At 40.6% G+C, this 21,891-nt stretch overlaps 1 protein-coding gene across 5 annotated transcripts in view; it reads left to right on the plus strand.

Moving 5' to 3' along the window:
• The window catches only part of LOC121639874 (gastrula zinc finger protein XlCGF52.1-like), a 37,856-nt gene that overhangs the window by 10,130 nt on the left and 5,835 nt on the right, over nucleotides 1-21,891 (plus strand). For 2 of the 5 annotated variants that reach the window (XM_041985455.1, XM_041985459.1), the window contains exon 1: nucleotides 12,581-12,874. The gene's annotated coding sequence lies outside the window, so the exon portion shown is untranslated. Of the gene's footprint in view, nucleotides 1-11,325; nucleotides 11,410-12,580; nucleotides 12,875-21,891 lie in introns of those variants that run through there. The other 3 variants (XM_041985457.1, XM_041985458.1, XM_041985456.1) reach the window with 3 other exon arrangements.

The following is a 21,891-nucleotide window of genomic DNA, read 5'->3' on the forward strand; positions in this document are numbered from 1 at the left end:
TGTGAAGTAGATCAGCTCAGCTATTTGGGTGGGATCTGAGAACAACTCATAGGTCTATACAGAAGCTTTGAAGCTTCTTGTCCTGTTTACAAACTTTCAAACTCCTCTGAGTGTGCGGTGTTTTCACTGCAGATGATCACCTCCAGAAACCGCACGCAGGGGCCATTTGCTGCAGCGTTCCTGATAATAGCGTGATAGCGTCCTTATAACATTATTACCTTTAATTTTTAAAATTCTCATTTAAATTGATAGATTTTTTTTTTACTTTAAGCCCTGTATCTGAACTATGGAATTGACACATTCTGGGTGCGTGACGTGTCAAAAATAGACTCTGCGTGTAAATTTAGTGGAGCGCTGGCACACCGTGCTTCTGGGACGCTTCTGATAAGTGCTGTGGTGTACCCGGTATAAAACAAACCTTTGACTAAACTGGCTGCGAATATCAGTGGAGGCCACGGCACAGCCGTAATGTGCCTCACACGCAACCGGTAAAAAACAGGGGTAAGGAGTGTCCAGGAGCTATTGTTCATAAATTTCTTGAGTAGAAAAATAATAATAATTGCAGAAAAATGCAAGCAGAAGGGAGAGCAAAGTGTCAGCAGGGGATAGAAACAGGAAGTAGCTTAGTAAAAACTTTTTTCCATATCAGTTGAAAGGTGGCTCCTGGACAATCAAACATGCACACACTTGTGCTTAGTCTTTTGTCAACATATTTTAACCATGTCCTCTGTGTCATGCATATACCAATATTGTTGTTTGTCTGTTATGTACTGTATGTTCATTGCATGACTGATTTACTTTTGTGTATTTTTTTTAAAATGGACTGTTTATTTACTCTAACAATCCTTTTATGTACATGTTTTTTTCTTACATTGCATTTTTTTCTCACAGTGTAGCTTGAAGAGCTAAATGTGACATACATGGTGAACCTCGTGTCAATTAAAATGCATTATCATGTTTTAAATAAATAAAGTTGTAAGTAAAACAGCCTTTCACCTCTTATGTTTTCACGTTCTCCTGTAAAGATGGGTTGGTAGGGTTAGCCTGGTTAGCTGGTTAGTCAATGGATTGACCACCATACACAAGTAGGGGCTAGGCCTGTCACGATAACAAATTTAGCTGTACGATAAATTTTCTCAGAAATTATCGCGATAAACGATAATATTGCGCAGAGCGCTAATGTGTCATTTTGAGACCATTCTCAACTAATATAGTGACATATGCCGTAATAATGCAAGTACACATTTTCAAAGGTCAATAAACTAAATAAATAAAAGCGCCTTTTTCACATACGCCGGGACACCGGCCCAAAAGTTATGCGGCCCACTGGGAATCCTCCCAAACCTCTCGATTAGCCGGCATTGCTCTTAATGTGTATTTTGTCATATACGGTAGTATATAGGCTGATTCTATTTGCGTAATGTGCCTGCGGATTACAGGGGTTATTACGGTAGACCAGGAAGTGGGGGCTTTGTACTGACGTCGTAAGCTAGAATGTGTGTGTTCTGCTTACATGTGGGGAGCAGCGAAATGATAAAAGAGGAGGTGCTTGCATCTATTATTTACATATTTCAGCATGAGAATCGGAGGTTTAGCGCGAGAGCGTGAGAAGCCACTTAAATACGCAAGTCTCACGGCCATTGCGTGTTGGCAGCCGTGCAAAACAAATGCGGCTTACCGGCTCGTGCTGCAACATGCTGCAGTCAAGTGTGACACTAGAGAGATCACTCCGCAAGAAACCAGAGCGTTTAGTCGAAATACTCCATAGTGAAACCTATTGTCATACACAGTCTATGGTAAAGGGGGGACGAAAAAAAATTATCGCGGCCGGCAAACTTATCGTGCTCTTATTTTCTTATCGTTCAATTAATTGACTTATTGCTTATCGCGACAGGCCTAGTAGGGGCAGAAAGTATTGAATGCATATAAAACAATGCCCCAGTATATCTAATCACTGGTTAGTTACTGAGCATTGTCCAAGGTCCATTTTTTTCATTAGGATCAGTTAATCTGCTGTAATCATATATTTTAGGTCATTCTTGCTTCGGTTATTTGTATTTACCAGGTTACTGCCTAATCATATAATTCAACAGTATTTCAGTATTCATAAGTAGGATCAGTATCTCATTATTCATCAAGTGATTATATATGTCTCACAGCTTGTGTTTATTTCCATCCTGGTTGGGAAGGTTTTTATCTGAGATAAATCTTCTGCTTCTATTGTCATCAGTACGTCAGTTGAAGGTTTGGTGGAAGGTTCAACACCGTCCAAGAGAGGGATTGTAGTGGCATGGGATTATTGAGAATAATCCAACTTAAATAAAACATGTTCAATCGCAGTTCTCTCAAGCTGCTGTAATAAATGAGGAACATAATGTGAACTGTGTGACTTGAATCAATTAGTCCAGGCTGAGTGGGGAAATAATTACTTTGTTCTGAATAGAAAATTTGCTCACAAGTCTAAATTCTGCGATATAAATCCTGACAATGTTTAGAAGTTATGTGAAGCTGATCCAGTGCAGTAGACTGAGCTAAACTGTTGTATGAGACAGGAAGTTTGGTTGCAGGGCAAATCACTCAAGAGAAAGAATGAACCTGAGGTCTATCATAGGGTGAGAGAGATGTCCATCACAAACCACAGAGCCAATAAAAGATTTACATAAATTTGTCAGTACCCCTGACCACTCGTTTGCTGCAGCGCTGTGTTTGTTGATCAATAGATAAAGTTTAGGTGATCGTAAGCTTTTCTTTTCTACAATTTCTATTCTGCAACATTACTTAATATTTTACACAACACTGCTCTTCTTGTTGACTGAGGTATTGTGCATGCAGACATTTTAAATGTGTGACTTTGGAGAACTTCTGAGGGGAAGAGGTGGGAATTTTTCTGCAGCATGATCTTAAAAAACAACCCTTTTCTAAATTTTTATTTCATTGTTCCCTGTAGATGCCCAGCAGTTGTGGTGATTACAGAGGGGGTTCCTTGTAATGGATTCTGGACAAGCAGGACCTAGCGCCCCATCTCATTAAAGAGGAACAAGAGGAACTATGGCCCAGTCAGGATGGGGAGCAGTTGATGATGGGCTGGTGGAGAGTGTCACCAGTTTACCAATGTTGATGGCTCCTCTGAAGAGTGAGGATGATGATAAAGAACTTCAGCCTTGGTCATATTCAGCCCATCTTCATCAAACCCAAACTGTAGGCAACACAGAAGTAGAAGCTCCAACCAACAATCCAGCTAAATGGATTAAATCAGAAACTGATGGAGAGGACTGTGGAGGACCAGAACTAACCAGTAACCCAGACCCAAACAGTTATTTACAACCAAATAGTGAAAGAAAGGCTTCAGGTTCTTCTGAGATGAAACATGTATCACATTTTGGACCTAAAATGGAAGATGATGAAAAAGACTGGAATGACAACAGGGGACATGGGTCGGGTGTAAACAGTGATGTGGAGTGTAACGATGCTAAACAATCCCTCAGCTGCTCTGAATGTGGTAAAGAGTTTCACTACCAAAAATCTTTCCAGAAACACTTAACACACCATTCAGGAAAAAGGTCTTTGAGCTGTTTGGACAGTAAGAAACAAATTAAAGTGACACAAAATGTAAATATCCAGAAGAGAGTTGAAACAGTGAAAAAAACAGGTGGATGTGATTTTTGTGGTAAAATCTTTAGTCATAAAAATAATCTTAGGAAACACATGAGAGTCCACACAGGAGAGAAACCATTCATCTGTGATGAATGTGGACATAGGTTTAGTCTAAAGTCAAGCTTAGACAGACACATGAGAATCCACACAGGAGACAAACCATTTAGCTGTGATGAATGTGGACATAAATTTAGTCGAAAGACACACTTAAACCAACACATGAGAATCCACACAGGAGACAGACCATTCAGATGTGATGAATGTGGACATAGATTTAGTCACAAGACACACTTAAACCAACACATGAGAGTCCACACAGGAGACAGACCATTCAGCTGTGGTGAATGTGGACAAAGATTTAGTCTAAAGACACACTTAAACCAACACATGAGAATCCACACAGGAGAGAGACCATTCAGCTGTGGTAAATGTGAAGATAGATTTAGTCAGAAGTCAAGCCTAAATCACCACATGAGAATTCACACAGGACAGAGACCGTTTCCCTGTGAGGTTTGTGGTGAATTATTTAGGTGGCGTCACTCTTTAAAACAACACATGCATGTCCACAGAAAATAGAAGAGGCACAGTTGCAGAATTTTGTTGCATATCTGTAAACGATGTGTTGTTTACAGTGGAGATATGTTCTGGTTAGAAGAACTTGTATGTTATCACTTGTAGCAAACCGTGTCTAAGGTTATTTAAAGAAACAATGAACCATGTTGGATTTCCGGAGTATCCCATAGTGAGATGTCTCACTATGGGATATGCCCCCTGCGTGTTCCTCAGAAGTTCTTCTTTATAGCATTCATTTCGAGTCTCACTATGGGACTCCCGAAATGCCAGACAGCTTATCTCGGGTGAACACCAGCACTCAAGGAAAGGAACTCCGCTTCCCCGAGTGCCCACTGCTCAGCACAGAGTGGGCCACACTGGAGGCAGAGACGTCCAGTTTGTAAAACTGAACAAAGGTGAGGGGTGAAGACCAACACATGGCTGCACAAAGATCTTGCATGGAGACCCTTCTAAAGATAGACCTAGTGGTGGATGCTCTTGCACAGTGTTAATCACACTTTGAGGAAGTCTCACTGTGTTCAAATTAAACCACTCGGGCCAGGCCCATAGTGCCAGGCGTTTGGGGTGTGGATGGAACACTGTTTCCCCCCGCCTGTGACAACATGTCCTGACGAAGCGGAAGCTGCCACAGCTGTCCGCACAGTAGCTGATATATCTCCCCCAGCCAATGCATTGCAGGCCAGTAAGGAGCAATCAGAATCAGTCTGTGCCCCTGTTTCCTCACTCTGGATAGAGTTGGGGGCACCAGGGCTGGGGGGGGGGGGCGCATAAAGGAAGACATGGGGCCACACGTGCCAGCGCATCCACCCTGAGTGGCGCACTAGAGTCGCGCATCGAAAAGCACAGCGGACATTGCACGTTCTCTTCAGACGCAAACAGATCCACCAAGGCTCGGCCAAAGTGTGACCACACCATACACCTAGAGCTAACCCCAGAAACACAATGCTTTGTATTGGAGACAACACGCTCGTTCCGGGATTTATGATAAATCCCAGATGGACCAGGTGATATATGAGCTCGCTCATTTGTGAAGCTGCCTCCTGCTTGAACCGTGCCAAAAGGAGTCAGTCGTCCAAATATGTAGCCATACGAAAACCCTGTCATCTTAGCGGAGCTATTGCTGCCTCAGTGCACCGCACAAACACCCTCCGGCTCAGAGACAGACCGAATGGGAGCACGGTGAGGCAAACCTCAGATATTTCGTGTGTGGGGGATAAATAGGAATGGGGAAATATGCGTTTTGCAGGTCGACAGAGGCGAACTAGTCCTGGTGGACGAGACGCAGCATGAGCATGTATCCCTGCATGGTCATGGCACGCAGCTCGGGCTCCGCATTCGTCTCCTGCTTGTCGTCACCAGTAGGCAGCAGTCCTGCAGTGGACAAGTAGGGATCTTCGCCCGACAGACTAGCTTGGCGTGCTAGTCGTCGTCTGAGACTCTTCATGGTGAAGCAAGCGCAATGCCTGCAAGAACCAGGGTCTTGTATAGATGCCTGGGCCTAGTTCGAGGTAGCGCAAGCAGACCTGGTGTGGATCCTTACTTGAGATTTTGTTCCCGCAGGCGCAGGAACAAGCCCCAGAGTGCCCGTTCCCTCTAGTGTGAGGGAGGTTATTGGCCATTCCTAGCTAGCTGGAGTGCTAGCTAAAGGGTATTCGTTAGCTGGAGTGCTAAACGAATAACACGGTGTTAGCTGGTGTGCCAAACCGTGTGGATACAACCTTGCGGTTATACACCTCAGTCTATGGGGAAGAGTGGGAGATGCAGCCACCTCCCAGCGTCGGAAGCTGGGGTTGAAGACATCCATCTATGGACAGTTATGCTAGGTGCGTGAGAATGAGATATGCTCTGAACAAAGCAAGAAGAGGTTTTTTGAATGATGCTACGTTGTAGCGCAGGCTACTTAATGGTAGGGTGACATGAGCGTCACTTTCACCAGCCAATCAGGTTTGGCGGAATGAGATGGGCGGTTCTGAGGAACACGCAGGGGGCGTATCCCATAGTGAGACATTGAAACGAATGCTATGAAGGAGAACTACAGGTGGCGTACATAGGGGAAAAAGGGAAATGCGGCCCACATCAATTTGATTTGATTTATCAAAGCGTGCGCACGAACATCCCACACCTGTTTCCATTCATAAATTAGAATCAACTCTAAAGTGGGTGCATGTGAGGAAGCGCCTTGCTACGCCCTTGTGGTGGTCATAAAAGGTCAGGTGAACGCCTATAAAAAATATTCATATCATTTCCATGATGGCTCAGGATGGAAAATAGGGAAGAAGTGGCTTTTTTTCCTGAACATGAGACCGAGAACATGGTGATGGACCACATTGGAAAAATGTGAAAAAGGTGGGCACGGCGTGAGCATTACTTGTGTCAGAAAGGCAGAGAATGGCAGCAGGTGGCAGATGCAGTCAAGGCCGTGTCAGAGGGAAGACACGCCAGAGGCATCGGATGGTGTGGCTGGATATCTCAGTCGGCAGGCCATTCGTCTCTCATGTGGGAGATCAAAGTTCGAATCCGACTGGGTTGAATTGCTGTGGAGAAAAGTGTCTGCCAATTGACAGTAATGATGCTGGTAATTTAGTCAAATGTTTGCATTTATAAAATAAATATGTACAGATACATCTGAGATTGGTAGCAGTTTATTTAATGTTAAATAATATTTCTTTCTAGTTGCCAGGTGCTCCAGCTGGGGTGTAGAGGGACACAATCACCGCTATTAACCAGGTGGACAAGGAGTTGCGGGAAATTAAGACTGAACAAAAATTAGGACAATTAAAAAAAAAAAAAAAAAAATAGTTGTGTAAGACTTAAATAAATAAAAGGAAATCCATCTCTTGTGTGTTTCATTAGACACTCCAGTCTACGTCCCACTCTGCTGGGTCTTAGAATGAATGTCCACCTTATTTAGATGAATGTATGTTATAACATGTAAGTTTTGTTTCATAGTGACAGAACATATTTTAGTGGTTGAGGTTCTTATTAACATCACCCCCCCCCCCCCCCCCTTTTTTTTTTTTTTAAGATTTTTTTTTTTCTCGAGCATGCACTCTTAGGAGTATTAATATCTCTTTATTCACTTTTGCAAACAGCTTTAAAATAGAACATGTGGCGTGAAAGGTAATAGTGGAATGTGCACAAATGTGTCACATTTCACATAATTTCCTTGATTTTATTCTGTACCATTGGTGTCAGTTTCCCATTTTTCTTGATTTTGTGTGTACGCCAGGTTCAGAGTTGCCGTGAAGGTAGAGACATTTTCCCATCAAATTTTGATTTTATAAATGCCAAAACTTGACTATGATTGGCGTGCGCCAGTTTTTGTTTCTATGCCCGCTTGATAAATGAGGCCCCAGATCTGGCAGGATCTCACTCAAGCCATTACGATGAAACAGGACATTTTAATGAGCCAGACTTGAAACAAGAAGCCAAACTTTCCCTTAATCCTGCTTCATGTTATACCTTGTAACGGGGAAGCGTGTTGTGGTAAAGGGAATTAGCTCAGCCGGATAAAGCTGCCACAAGGTTGACAAACTCACAGCGACACTGGTACTGAAGATTCCACAGTGCATGCTCTTTAATAAAAGGACATTCATCAACCATATAAAGCCCGGTTGGACGGCTACTGTCTCATCATACATAAATAAAACAGTGCGACACAACACGTCTGTCACAAGTGGGAAGAAGAAAGAAAAAGAGCTGAGCTCCCCAAAATGTCCGTCTGCAGTCCAAGCGTGCGCAAGACGATCTCCTCTCTTCTCGAAGCATCTTGCTGACGTCATCATTAGAAGACGACCAAAAGTAGTCTTAAAGGGCCATTCTACTATTATAACTGTTACAACCTCCATGTTTAATGTATACAATTTTGTATTGCAACTTTGATTTTATTGTAATTTTATAACACTTCATTTTTATGTATTTTTACTATCAATTTATACTGCTTTTTTTTTTCTTATACTATCAGTTTTATTTCTGATTGAAATAAGAGCAAGAAAAATCTTTATATGAATTTCAGTTTTACTGTCTTCTTATTTTTTATTAGATAATATACTATTTAATACATCATACAGAACCTTGTAAACAAAACCATCAGCCAACGTCTGCAGCCTGCGCTAACATCTCACTTCATGGTGAGCTGTGATTCAGGTGATGAACAGGAAGCTCAAGGAGTTTGTGTTGATGCATTTGTTCTGGACAACTGACAGCATTGTTAAAGAAAAGCAAAAGAGGAGACAAAGATACAGTAGATAGAAGCAACAACCTTTCAGTCCAAACGATCACCTGACAAGCTACTGCTTAACCTGTACAGAAACACATCAGAGAATTTCTTATTTCTTTTACAAGAAAACAAAGCTAACAATCAACAGGAGTTCCTGAACAAATAGTTCTTAGTGTATAAACCCACTGGTCAACTTGTGACTATGTCAGCATGCAGAGTATGAGGAGTGGTCAGTGTGTTAGCTCAAAAATTTTCATTTTGTCTTATCTCAGTGATATAAGGGTTTATTCCTCTATTCAGACAACAGCAGGATGCTGAAACACATCTGACATGCCCTGGCTGCCACCCGCAGTCCCCTCAAGGAATGTCCACCGATACGCCACCAGCTGGCCAAGATCGGCAGCCACTGACCCCGCCGGGCACCGGCCAACCAGGGCAGCCAGAGTGCAGGGCCTCAAGAGCCCTGCTTACAAAACAGACTATTAAGTTAGTATTGAGTTAAAAATGCTTAAACTATTTAAAAGGCATTCAAAAAGATCAGTGCATACAATAAAATGTAAGATATCAAATGCAGGAAGCAGCACAAGAATGAAGACAGTTAAATAAGAAATTTAAGTTTGAGGTATGTGTGTAAAGCATTTCATAGTTTTATACCAATTACTGGGAAAAAAAAAAGATTGACCAATTTTTTTTGTTTGTTTTGTTTTTTTGTGTTGCTATAGGCCAGTTTCCATTTACTGCACCTCTAGTCGTAACTCCAGGCCTTTGTTTATTATACTATTTCTGGGGAAATCTTGTTTACACACTTAAAAATCAGTTTTATGAATGTGAAATTAACAAAACTCTCAAAACTCAGTAAATTGTTTCCTTGAGGCAATGATACTATCTTACTGATTTTTGATCCAGTAATTTTAAGGCTTATTTATACAATGATATTAATGGTGTGATTGTAGTTTGTTTGGACCCAAACAGTTACTCAGTCCGATAAGTGAGAAAATATTGTGTACGTGAACTACTGTGTTGCTTTGAGAAGTATGCATTGTCTCATTTAACAAAATCAGATTAGGTTTGTTTTGACAGTTTTGCAAAGTCTCAACATTTCTGTCAAATTTAAGATTAGGAATCTAAAATCACACCTAAAAATTGAAACTCATTGACCTCTTCTATGTCCTTTCATCAAACCTTTCTCTGAAATTTTCATTAACTTTTTTTCTGATGGAGAAACACATTGAGACTGTCTTTTTATAATTCAGTCAGATGACGCTCAATAAGTGACGCTGATGCTGTAGCTATCATATTTCCAGCGAGATGGCAGATTCAAACCAGGCACATTCATTCATTCATTCATTCATTCATACTTTTGGGTCAAATTTTACAGACAACTGCAGCCCGATAGACTTACTGTGTCAGTGTCTGGAGCAAATAAACATCTGGATGAGGGGAAATTTTCACAATTAAATGAAGACAAAACTGAGATTATTCTGTTTTGTGGCAAAGAGAAGAGGGTCAGCACTAAACACCTGGAGAGTTGGACTCTTAAAATCACCAACCAAGTTCGTAACCTTCAAGTGTTGATAGACGCTAAGTACTTTACAGTAATGCAATATTGTTCTACGTAGATGACGTTCTGCTGGCATCTAAAGACAAAGACAGCTACCAAACAGATTCTATAGCACAACTGAAATTTCTTTTTGACAATGATCACAAAGTCAGTTAAAAACAAACTGCAGATGTGGAAAGAGGAGGTAAAATGTTCAGTCACATTCTAAGTGATGAAGGCAAACACATCGACCTTGAAAGGCTGTCTTAAAAACGCCACAGTCTGCTACTAAGAAGCAGATGATGTCATTCTTAGACATGACCAACTTCTGTAGAAATTGGATACCAAATTATGCTGAAATTACTAAACCACAGACTGCTCTCATCTATGATGAACCCAAAGCAATGACAGATAAATTAAAATAGACTCCAGAAGCTGAAAAAGCCTTAACACATCTCAAACATGTTTTGACTAGCAATAGTACGGTACTAGCTTTTGCAGCCTATAGAAAAGAGTTTATTCATACTGTCGACTCCAAAGATGGCCACATGACTTCAGTATTGATAGATGAAAGTTATTGTGCATAATACTTCTCTCTCCTCACCATCTAGAAGCTGTGAGACTCTAATCCTGCTTTCTGTCTGTTCACCTGATGGCTGATATTCATCAGATATTGTTCCTTCTGTGTTTAGAAGGAAGCAGCTTCACAGCTTTAAATTCATCCTGCTGACTTTTTACCTTTTAGTTTGTAAATCCTGAACATTTCATCCTTCTTTGTCTGAACTATGTGCTTTTATATACTATCTGTCAAAAGTTTGGCAACATTTTCCCATTGGATTTAATGGGAAAGTGTTCCCAAACTTTTGACTGGTAGTATATATTAAGAAATATTTTAACTGTTGCTGTTTCAAGAGAAATTTGCTGCTAAATCTGTTTATGTGTTCAGTGCAGGTGTCTGCAACCTTTACAATCCGAAGAGCCATTTTTCCCTCAGCCCGGCTAAATAAAACTCTTTTAGAGCTGCAAATGTTACAAGACCTTTTCAAAAAGGCAACTTAATGTATGGAAAACCATGGAAGAAACCGGAAAAAATTAGATATATTTTTCGGATCTGGTCAAACTATATATGCACATAACACCAAACTCTAATACAGGCCTAACTCCATTTGAAATCATGTACAGACAAAGATATAAACTATCTCAGTTTGGGTTGCTCTCATCAAAAGAACAACGTGAACAAGATTTAGTGGATTTTATGCTCAACATGTTAAAGACAAAAGAAGTCCTGAATGCTAAAAGAATGCTAGATGCCTCTCTAACGTTACAGAACACCGGTGACCTCATTGAAGTCGGTGATTGGATCCTGATCAAGAACATAAAAAGGAAAAACTGGGCCTCACCCAGGTGGGAAGGACCTTTCTAGGTACTGCTTACCACATCCACCACTGTCAAAATAGCTGCAAAAAACAAAAAAGTTTACTTTAGGCCTGGGATCAGGAGGTGACAAGCCGGACTAACCAGCGGATCCACTTGTTCCCTTAAAAAAGGCACAAAAATTAGAATAGAAATGAATGGCTACTTGTGACAGGGTGTATCTTTCTCTTGGGGTGCTGCGCCATCTGGTGGACAACTTATCAAACTACAGAAGCAAAGAAGCTGAGAAGTGTTATGTAAATACCCCTGAAGGGCTTATATTCACAATCATGAGACAACCTCGGACATGGATTAGGACTGAACACGTTGCACGTGTTCCCCCATACAGGTTCCCCTGCAACACACACCAGAACACTAGCTCCGTTTATTCAACAAGAAGCACCAGTGAAGTAGAACTGGCAATTGATTGGGTACTGGGAAAACAGCCACATAAGATTTCTTTTGATCTAAATATATCGTATAAATATATCAAATACATTGCTGGAACACAGAATAAGACAAACTGTTATGTGTGTAGCAAGATGCCCATAGGTAGCAGAAATTCTCATATAATTATATCTCATAACGGAGGAAGAGGTGGCTTGTAATGTTTGGCAGGAAGGATTTTAATATAGCTGCATGAATAAGCAACAATAAAAAACTGTGTAAGGTACGTTATGTCTACAGAGGTGACAGAACAACCCCTTTTCATTAATTTCTAATACATTTCCACTAACCTAAGTTATATTGAACATAAAATTATATGCATCTATGAATAACAATGCACTTGATCAGTACACTGAAATAAATAATACAAGACCGTGACCACACTTATTCGAACTAAACAAAAAAGCTGGGAGGCCATGGGGTAAAAGGACATATCTATAACATACAAAGGCAAAATGCATTTAAACAAAAACTTTTCACATTGAACAGACATAATTATTTTATTGCAGACGTCTGACAGAATGTACATGCATTTTCGTGATTTATAAGACTGATATTGCATCGACTTACCTCTGAAAATGAATGGAATGCACTGTTTGGAACTATTGAACGTCTACAGTAGCCCGGAAGTGCGCCAAGTGAGTCAATGAGAATGTCGCAACTCCGAGTATATTGAGGGCTCTGGGTACGCTTAAAAAAAAAAACACGTGACTTCTGGCACGATGAGGCAACTTCCTGATCATGAGCTCAGGCGGAGTTGAGCAGACGGACTCGAGCATAACATCTCTAGAATAAAGCGGAGGCAGAGACAGATGATTTCTAGGATCCGCTTCACTTCGTTTGAAGTTATTTCTGCAACATTATTTAATGAAAAGTTTAAACTCCATCTGGAGACTCTGACATATCTGGATACGGACCATTGTTGGTTTCTGTCCTCTGCGGAGACCAGCTCACTGGGGAGAAACGACAGGGCCGAAGAAGGATCAGACAAAGACTTGTTATCGAGGGAATCCTCGTCGGGAAGGGAGGTGAGAATTGATGTTGGTGTGATGTGTTTGCTTTAATCGGTAAGTGGTAATATTTCCGGGAACTTTGTGGTTGTGATGCTTGGTGCTTAGTGAGGTTCAGTTGTAGGTGTGGCGGAGTGGTGGATCTGTGCGAAGTTGGCTTCCGATTCACCAACTGTCTATTGCTGGTTTACATCAGAGTCTTTAAAAATATTTGGAAAGGACTGTCAGCTCATATCTGCTCACATCTAACGACAAGCGTTTAGAGTCTTAAGTCTTGGCCTTGTCTCAGACGGAGATTTTACAAAGACTGTGAATCTTTTGGGGGCACTATTTACAAGACTACAAGTAGATTCTTTTAACATTTTTTGTGATATGTTGGACAGGTGATATCGAACAGGCAGGGCTAATCTGCCACAAACTCCACCATCCGCTCCTCTTTTTCTGTGGATGGTCCACCTAGGAAGTTTCATCACCGGTTCTTGGTCATCCTTTTTTATTTATTTGTTTTTTTCGCTTTGTTCTGACTGTCAGGGTACCAGTTTCTGCTTTTGTCAGAGCTCATCTCTTGGTTGTCGATTACCACCTTAAACCTAATGTTCGAGATTACTGGAGCGCGCTGTGACTCCAGTAAGACTCCTAGATTTACTAAAGACTTTCAGTTTTTAGTCTGCGACTTTGAAAGTAATTTGGTGTAATCCCAGCATAAAGCATGATTCCACCCATTTTGTAGCAACCTTCACCACATTAGACCAGCTCCTTATAGAAAAACTACAACACTTAGACTTTTCAAACCTGGACTGACATGTCCTACATAACATCTCAATTTATTAAAACAAATTCTGATTAATGAAACCATTATTCTATTTGTGAAAATGCGAATTAGGCTCAGGTAAGGACATTTTTGACATCTAGACCACATTAGGCCAGGCCCTGTGAAAAACTACAATACCTAAAACGTAAAAAGCTGTTTGTATCCAGATCATCAGTTTTATCAAAGTTTCTTCATCAATGTTGGCTGTTTTACTTCAGTCGTCAGATCTGCTGGTTCTCTGACAGAAATTATCACCATGGAGACGGTTGGTGAGATGATAATATACAAATTCTGAATTAGGATCTAGATCAGTGGTTCCCAACCTGTTTTCTTTGGGGACCCCCTTCATGCAAATATTAAAAAGCCAAAGAACCCCTGCCCAACCCGGGATGAGAACATGCTTGGTTTAATGCGTTCAAAAGTAAGATTCTCACTATAAATAAAGTCTTCTGGCTGAGTCCTGTCCTTCAACGAAGCCAAAGTTAAATTAACAACATATAGCCTTACTTTTTTTTCTTAAAATATTTACAATGTTTAGACATTAATCACACAAAACTCTGAATGTTCAAAGCCACAGTGACCCCCTTTACTCTTTATGAGACACCAGGTTGGGAACCACTGATCTAGAACATGGTAGAGATGATTAAGTACATTACATGCTGCATTTACTGACCATTGAATATCTGACGTTTACCCAAGAGAAGGTCACTTAACTAAATATTTGTACCATTGGCTCGTTCTGTTGATACAGTACAGTAAAAACGGGCAAATTTCAAGCATAGTCGCGAATGGTCATTAGTCATGATTAGTTTGTAGGCTGTGATTGATCTGATTAAAATTTTAATTATTTTTTACAGCACTTCTAAATATGCTTCATTATAAACCAAAATCCATTTGGACCCACAGAGAGATTTAAAATACTAATACTGCAGTTCATAGTATGTTTTCCTGAATGTAGAGAGGAGGACCAATATGCTGCACTTTAGTGCAGGATCACCACCTGTCCTGCAGGTTTTAGATGTTTCCCTGCTGCAACACACCTGATCCACATGGCATCTTGTTGTCAAGTTCTGCACAAGCCTCTTAATGATGCATTAATTATTTGAGTCAAATGTGTTGCAGCAGGTGTTGCAGGACAGCGGCTCAAGAGGTCCACAGCAGGTGATCTCTGCACTAGTGCATCAGGAAACTTTTTTTAAAGCTTTGAAATAATTGTGAGATTAGTACAATAAATTTTCCTTAAATCCCTCAATCAGCAAAAACCTTTCTAATGAACAGACCCAGTAAATCTGCAATGTTTACAGTGGGTCTGATCCCAGTTTGGTCCCAGTTTAACGTCATCATGGCAAAGTCGACAGTTTATGGAAACTGTGATCAGTAAATGTCTTTCTTTTTCTTCTTCTGAACACATTCAGTGGAGCCAATCTGATGGAGTTAGCATTATTTTAGTACAAAGGTAGCAACAAGCTAATGTTTACACCGCTGTGGTGCTAAGCTTGCTGCTAACAAATATGCTAACATTAGCATTATATTACAGTGATTAACTTCTCCAGATGTGTTTTAAGGTGGTTGAAGGTGGGTGTGGTGGATTTTTATACCACAGATGCGTTTATATTGGTCCCCTTTTATCAAGTTTTAACAGGGGTGTGGACTCGAGTCAGATGACTTGGACTTGAGTTAGACTCGAGTCATGAATTCAATGACTTCAGACTTACTGAAATTACTTATGACTTCACTTTGACTTCAGCCTGTTGATTTGGAAGTACTTGATCCCCCCCCGAATTTCCTGAAACTACTAGGTTTTTTTGTGCTGTTTAGTCTAAGCATCTTCACCTAATTACCCACAATACACTGAATCTTCTCATCCAATCACGTAGCAGGAGATGGACCATCAAGAAGAAAACAAATGAGGAAGAAGCAGAACGCCAGGGAGCTGGCTTGATAGTAGCTGGCAGTAATAATTTAGTTTCATGAACTTTATAAGAAATGTCCAGCGTTTAGCTTGCCACTTGTCGCTGGATGAATCTTAAGACAAATCATAAGTCTGATGTGTCATTCTCCCGTATATAAAGTAGGCATTGTACCAATAAACTTCACTTTAACTATGAACTACATTTACTGGAATTAGTAACAAAGTTTAACTGTAACATTCAGTAACAACAATATAATGATAATAAAGGTTAATGACGATGACGATGGTGATGACAACATAGCAGTGATATCAGAGACCACAGATAATTGGCTCAACATAGATTTTTCAGTGAGTGGTTCAGATATGAGTGAAGGGACCTCTGCAGCATCTTCTAGAGGTCCATTCAAGGACTTTCTCAGTGAACAGGGCTCCAGACTAACTTTTTCATTTGCTGCACCAGCAAAACAGTCAGGTTCACCCCAGTGTTCCCAGCATCGCTCTCAGCATCAGATTTAAAACCATTTTAAGGATTTTTTTTTTTTTTTCATAACCCTGATGGTTATTTAAATGGAGAGCAAGAGTAAGTTACAGGAAAGAGTTTCTTATTTGAAGCATGAAAAAACTTTATTTAAATTGGTAAATTTCTGTCCCCTGAATTAAAAATGAATCTATAAATTTTCATGAGAATTATCTCCTTGGACATGATCAGGAGCGTGTAAAAACAGCTGATCAATGTGCAGCAGCACAGCGGGTCTCATAGCTCACGTTGCGTGTTTGAGTGAACTGATCAGCTGATTAATTTACCTCCATTGAGCAGGGACAGGACTCAGAGTGAAGATCAATTAATAGAATCATGGTTTTATAGCAGTTTGCTTCTGAAGTCTGTTTGAAGGAGATAATGACAGAATAACTCGTCCTCCCTCCCCTCCTCAGGATGTAACAAGACATGATGTCGTCTTTTACAACAATGTGCAGATTCTCGTGGCCCATGAATTAGAATTGGGATGTGCTGCCCTCAACAAAATGGGAAAAGTTTTGGGAATTCCTGCCCTTTTAGTAAAACCCACCAGAAACACAACTGGAAATAAATTTCTCCATCATGGTTGCTTTGATGGGTTAGAAATGTCCTGCATAGTTGTTTTAATGAACCTGACAGGATCTGATGTCGCAAATAGAGTTTTAGAACAAAACTGTTAATTTTACAGTCCAAATGTCTAAAGATAATTTTCTCAGGAGGTGTGCCAGTATTAGACGTGTGACTGTTACTGAGTTCGTGTTGAGATGAAGCTTCTACATGTTCTGTATTATCCATTTGTCAGCTTTGATGTGTTTGTATATGTTCTGCTTTGGTGTTCTCATGAATCTGATTGGATCTGATGTTTGAAAATAGGGATTAGGCTATTTTCTAAAAATGAGTTTTTTTCTTATACAATCTCCACTTCAGCAGCAACTTCCAGACACCGAACTTTCCAGTTATGCTCCATAATATTTATTAATAATTTATTATTAATTATCATTTTTTATTATAAATTAATCATTATTATTATTATTATTATTATAAATTATTGTTTTTTTTAAAATATTTATTATTAATTTAAGCAGTTTATAATAATTTTAAGCAGTTTGTCAAGTAAATGAATCCTGCATGCTAAATGCATTACAAGTATACAACCTGCAGGATTTAGGATAACCAAACTGACTGCCGTGGAAAACAAGGAAAGTCACAGTAAGAAATAATCTGTTTCTGTGGAGGTGGCTAATAGATGAAATAACAAATGATGTGGAATTATTTGAGGTTATAGGCGGTGAATTAAAAACACTCAGAGCAGCTTGAGACTTTGTTGTGTTGGTCCGGCGGACCACTAGCTTGCCAGTGTATTCTTCCTCCTCCAAAAACCCCCTACAGACCTTGGAGTCAGGAGGTTTTTTCTCTTCAGTGCTGCCAACCAGCACAGCAGGACAGTTCTCCGTTTCAGCGGAAGTTCGTGAAAACAGATGGTTTGACCTCAGACTGAACTAGGGAAGTATTTCAGTATATCTGAAAAAGACCCACAGATAGCGATTTGCAAAACGTGTATTGGTGAAATTTCAAGAGGAGCTGCATCTGCAAAGAATTTCTCCACGTCGGGTTTAATTTATCACCTGAAATCCAAACACCCTGACTGCTATGCCAAGTATGAGAGGAATGCAGCACAGAAAAGGAAAATTCCTCCGAGCACGCCCACTCTATCCTTGGCGGAAGGTTTTGAAAAGGCAATGAAGTTTCCCAGTGACGGTACCAAGACAAAAGGGATTACACAAAAAATTATGGAATTCATTGCCTTAGATGATAAGCCATTCTCTGTCATAGAAAACGTGGGATTTCGTAGGCTGATCGAGCACATTGAGCCCCATTATGCCATGCCGAGCAGGCGACTTTTCTCAGACGTGTGTTTACCCGAGTTGTTTAATGTTGTTGCAACTCTCGTCCATGCGCTTATAGCTGCTAATATTTTAGCAATCACTTTCACAATGGAGCTCGGACGTCAGCCTCACCAGTATGCTCAGTCTAACCGCACAATGGATCGATGCTGATTTCCAGCTGCAAAAGATTCTGCTCCATTCACAAGAGTTTTGAGGGTCACATACAGCAGCAGCCATTTCCTATGCATTCGTCAGTATGTTCGACACCTGGCATATCGACCAATCTAAAGTGCATGCCATAGTCAGTGACAATGCAAGAAACATGTCAAAGCGATAGAAGGAAGCCATATGAAAGGAATACAGTGCATGGCCCACACACTACATCTGGCTGTGAATGAGGGAGTGTTGTCTCAGCGCAGCATAAAAGACGTACTGGCTATAGGCAGAAGGATTGTTGGCGACTTGAAACATTCTCAGCTGGCCTATTCCCGCTTACAGTCTATGCAAGATCAGTTTGGAAAACCAATAAAACGGTTCCAACAAGACGTGAGTACACATTGGAACAGCACGTATTACATGCTGGAAAGCCTCCTTGTGCAAAAGCAAGTCTTGGCTGCATACAGCGCAGATAACGAACTTCCTGCGACATTCACTTCACACCAATGGGTCTTAATAGAGAACATTCTCTCTCTTCTTGCCCCCTTTGACCAGCTAACTAAAGAGACCAGCTCCTCTTATGCATCTGTAGCAGACGTTATTCCTTTAATCGCAGCACTAAAGCCTCTTCTTAGCAAGGAGATTGAGACGGACCATGGCATGAAAACAATGAAACGTACGCTCTTACAGTCAGTCAGCACACGTTTCACTGAGATCTATTCGGATCCTCTGCACTTCATCGCGACTGTACTCGATTCGCGTTATAAAGATCATTACTTAGATGTGGGAATAAAGCAGAGCGCACGAGAGATGATCCAGGCCGCGATGGATGCAGAGAACCCGCCGGCGCCTGGAGATGGAGAAGCGCAGAGTGCAGAAAAAAGGTCTCTCTGCATCACATGAGGGGCATGCACCCTCGTTGTCTGATATGTTCAGTGAGATCCTGCATGAGAGTGCCACAAATAATAACAGGTAGGCTATTCTGTTCTGATTTACTATATGTGACAATCCAATTTTATTTTCTGCTAGCCATTTTTTCTTAATTTGACAAAAATGTTTATTTATGCCCTGGCCCTATTTAAATAAAACTTCTCAAATTTTTCTCAAATGTAAGACAGTCAACAAGCTCAACTGCTCAACAGTTAGATGTTTATCTTTCTGAAGCCCCCATCCCCAGAACTGATAACCCTCTTGCCTACTGGAGAAATAACCAGGGCCGCTTTCCTGACCTGGCAAAGTTGGCACGCAAGTACTTGTCTGCTCCGTGCACAAGCACTAACAGCGAGAGGCTGTTCAGTGCAGCATCTCATGTTCTCGATGAGAAGAGGAACAGACTTCACTGTGATAAAGCAGAGAAGCTGCTCTTCATTAAGAAAAACCTACCACTTTACCTCAAGAAGTAGAAGGGTGTTGTTTAAATATTTGTTTTCCACTTTGCACATCTGTAGTTCTTGCAGCATTTGTTATTGTTAAAGGCCTACAATTAACCTGTTAAGTTTTTGTTTTGCAATCTTTGTTTTGATACACTATTATGTTGCAGGCCAACAAAAAATTTTGTTATATTTTTCAGCAGCTGCACTTGTTCTGAATGCACGTTGTTCTAGTGGTCCTAAAGAGAAAATAGTGTTTTATTCTTAATTTTTATTTTGTATTACTTTATTTAGTACTTTAGTACATTGTTGGAATGTGCTAAATAAATATTTTCATAATTTTGTAATTTATTTATTCTTTGAAACAGTTATATTAATTTATACAATTGCAATGCCTGGATTTTAATGAGGTTAGTACACATTCATAGCCATGAATGCAATGGTACTAATAATTGGCATAATGATTTCTTTTGGTGTTTTGGTTTTCGGCCTTGGTTTCCTTATTTTCGGTTTACGGTTTCGGCCAAGAATTTTCATTTCAGTGCATCCCTAGACTGAACTCTGTAAAACTCGTCTTTACACCCAGGAGCAACATAGTAGTGCCCCTCTTTGTTTTCTCTCTTCCCTTGGTTCACCAGTCTCCATCGTTCACTCTGTTATCTCACTCACTTGTCTGCGTCAAAGTGGACTCTAATCAGGACCATGACAACAACAAACCCCGTGACGTCACAGTTTATAGTACTGCAAGATGGCACGTTTGTTATATAATTATTGATAAGTATAGGACTTTACTAGATTAGTAAATAATGTCAATTTGGTTGACCATTTAATTTCCACTTTAAGGCAACAAATTCCTTGAGCTTTTTAACATGATGGCAACGCAAATGCTTTATAAGGTTGCTGGTGTTAAACCTGGCAGCATTCGTGTCGCCTCTGGAAACTTCTGCCCTGCATATAAGACATGTTGTTGTTTTTCTAGCGGGATTTTCTGAGTTATGACGTCAAATCGCTAGCATAACTTTAATGTTGTATGTTCGCATAACACAGACTGATTTGGTTCTCCACCTACCAGCTCAAAACAATCATCACGCAAGATTGCATAACTTCCTGTGTGTAGTTGGATTGGGCAGAAATAAAAAAAATTATGATTATCTGTCCAAGGTATCGGATGGTATTTAGACAGAAATACTTGCCAATCCCAGCCACCTTATTTTTTCAGGATCCGTGAGTATTTCCGATGCCACTATCCGTTTCAGCCCAGTTCTAGTTCAAGACAGGCTTTATCTGATTGGCCCACTCCAATTAACTTTGAATTCCATAAGACGAGCACAATGCCAGGAAACACTGGGTCTCGTCTTCGGACCAACTTTCTTTGTTTTTAGAATTCATTGTTGTGCTGGTTTGAAGATGGCGGTTTCAACGGTTGTCTGTTGAAGCAGTTTATTCCTCTGGCCCAGCAACTGGTGCTAAATCAGGCTCTGGCTCTGAACTAGCACTAGCCCACTGAAAAAATCCCTAAAAGATGACTTGTGGGTACTTGTATTCTATCACCTTGTCAATATCTCCTCCCAGGATAGAGAGGTGCTGTGTTATGGATCTCATCGACATGAAGTCCATCACCAGCTCCATGGTGTTTGCCGCATTCAGAATCAGCTTATTTTATTTGATTACTCCAAAAGTTCCTGCACCAAAGCCCTGTACTCCTTCTCTCGTCCACCTCTTGTTTACCCATTCACTGCAGAGTTGAGGTGGGCCATTTCACCATTTAATCGATTTTAATCTATGCGACATGTTCAACTCAAAAATGATTAGTAAATGTTCAAAATCAATTATTTTTCATGATAACTAAATGACAGAAACACAGCTGTAAAATGTGACAGGAACACTAAGTTACAAGTGCTGCCCGGACATATTAAGGGGGCGGACCAGTCCGTCCCTCTAAAGCAGGGCTACTCAATTCAGTCCTACGAGGGCCGCAATCCAGCAGGTTTTCCATGTATTCCTGTACCAACACACCTGAGTCAAATTAATGAGTTATTGTGTAGAACCTGATTGGCTGTTAGAGCCACCTAATTTGACTCAGGTGTGTTGGTGCAGGGATACATGAAAACCTGCTGGATTGCGGCCCTCGTAGGACCGAATTGAGTAGCCCTGCTCTAAAGTGTCCGGGTGGTGAACAGTAAACAACAGAGATGCCAGAAAGACAGCTAGTCTTTCAGCCACTGTTACTGAGCGCAGGGCTCCAGACTAACTTTTTTTTTTTTTACCAGGAGCACAGTGGCCCCTAACTTTAAATTTTTAGGAGCGCAAGCAGAAAATGTAGGGGTGCACACTGAAATCGCCTTGCATAGCAAATATTCACATTTCCTCTCATTTTCACTGT

This window comes from Melanotaenia boesemani, chromosome 5, assembly GCF_017639745.1.
Source record: "Melanotaenia boesemani isolate fMelBoe1 chromosome 5, fMelBoe1.pri, whole genome shotgun sequence".
In the NCBI taxonomy this organism is placed as follows: Eukaryota; Metazoa; Chordata; class Actinopteri; order Atheriniformes; family Melanotaeniidae; genus Melanotaenia; species Melanotaenia boesemani.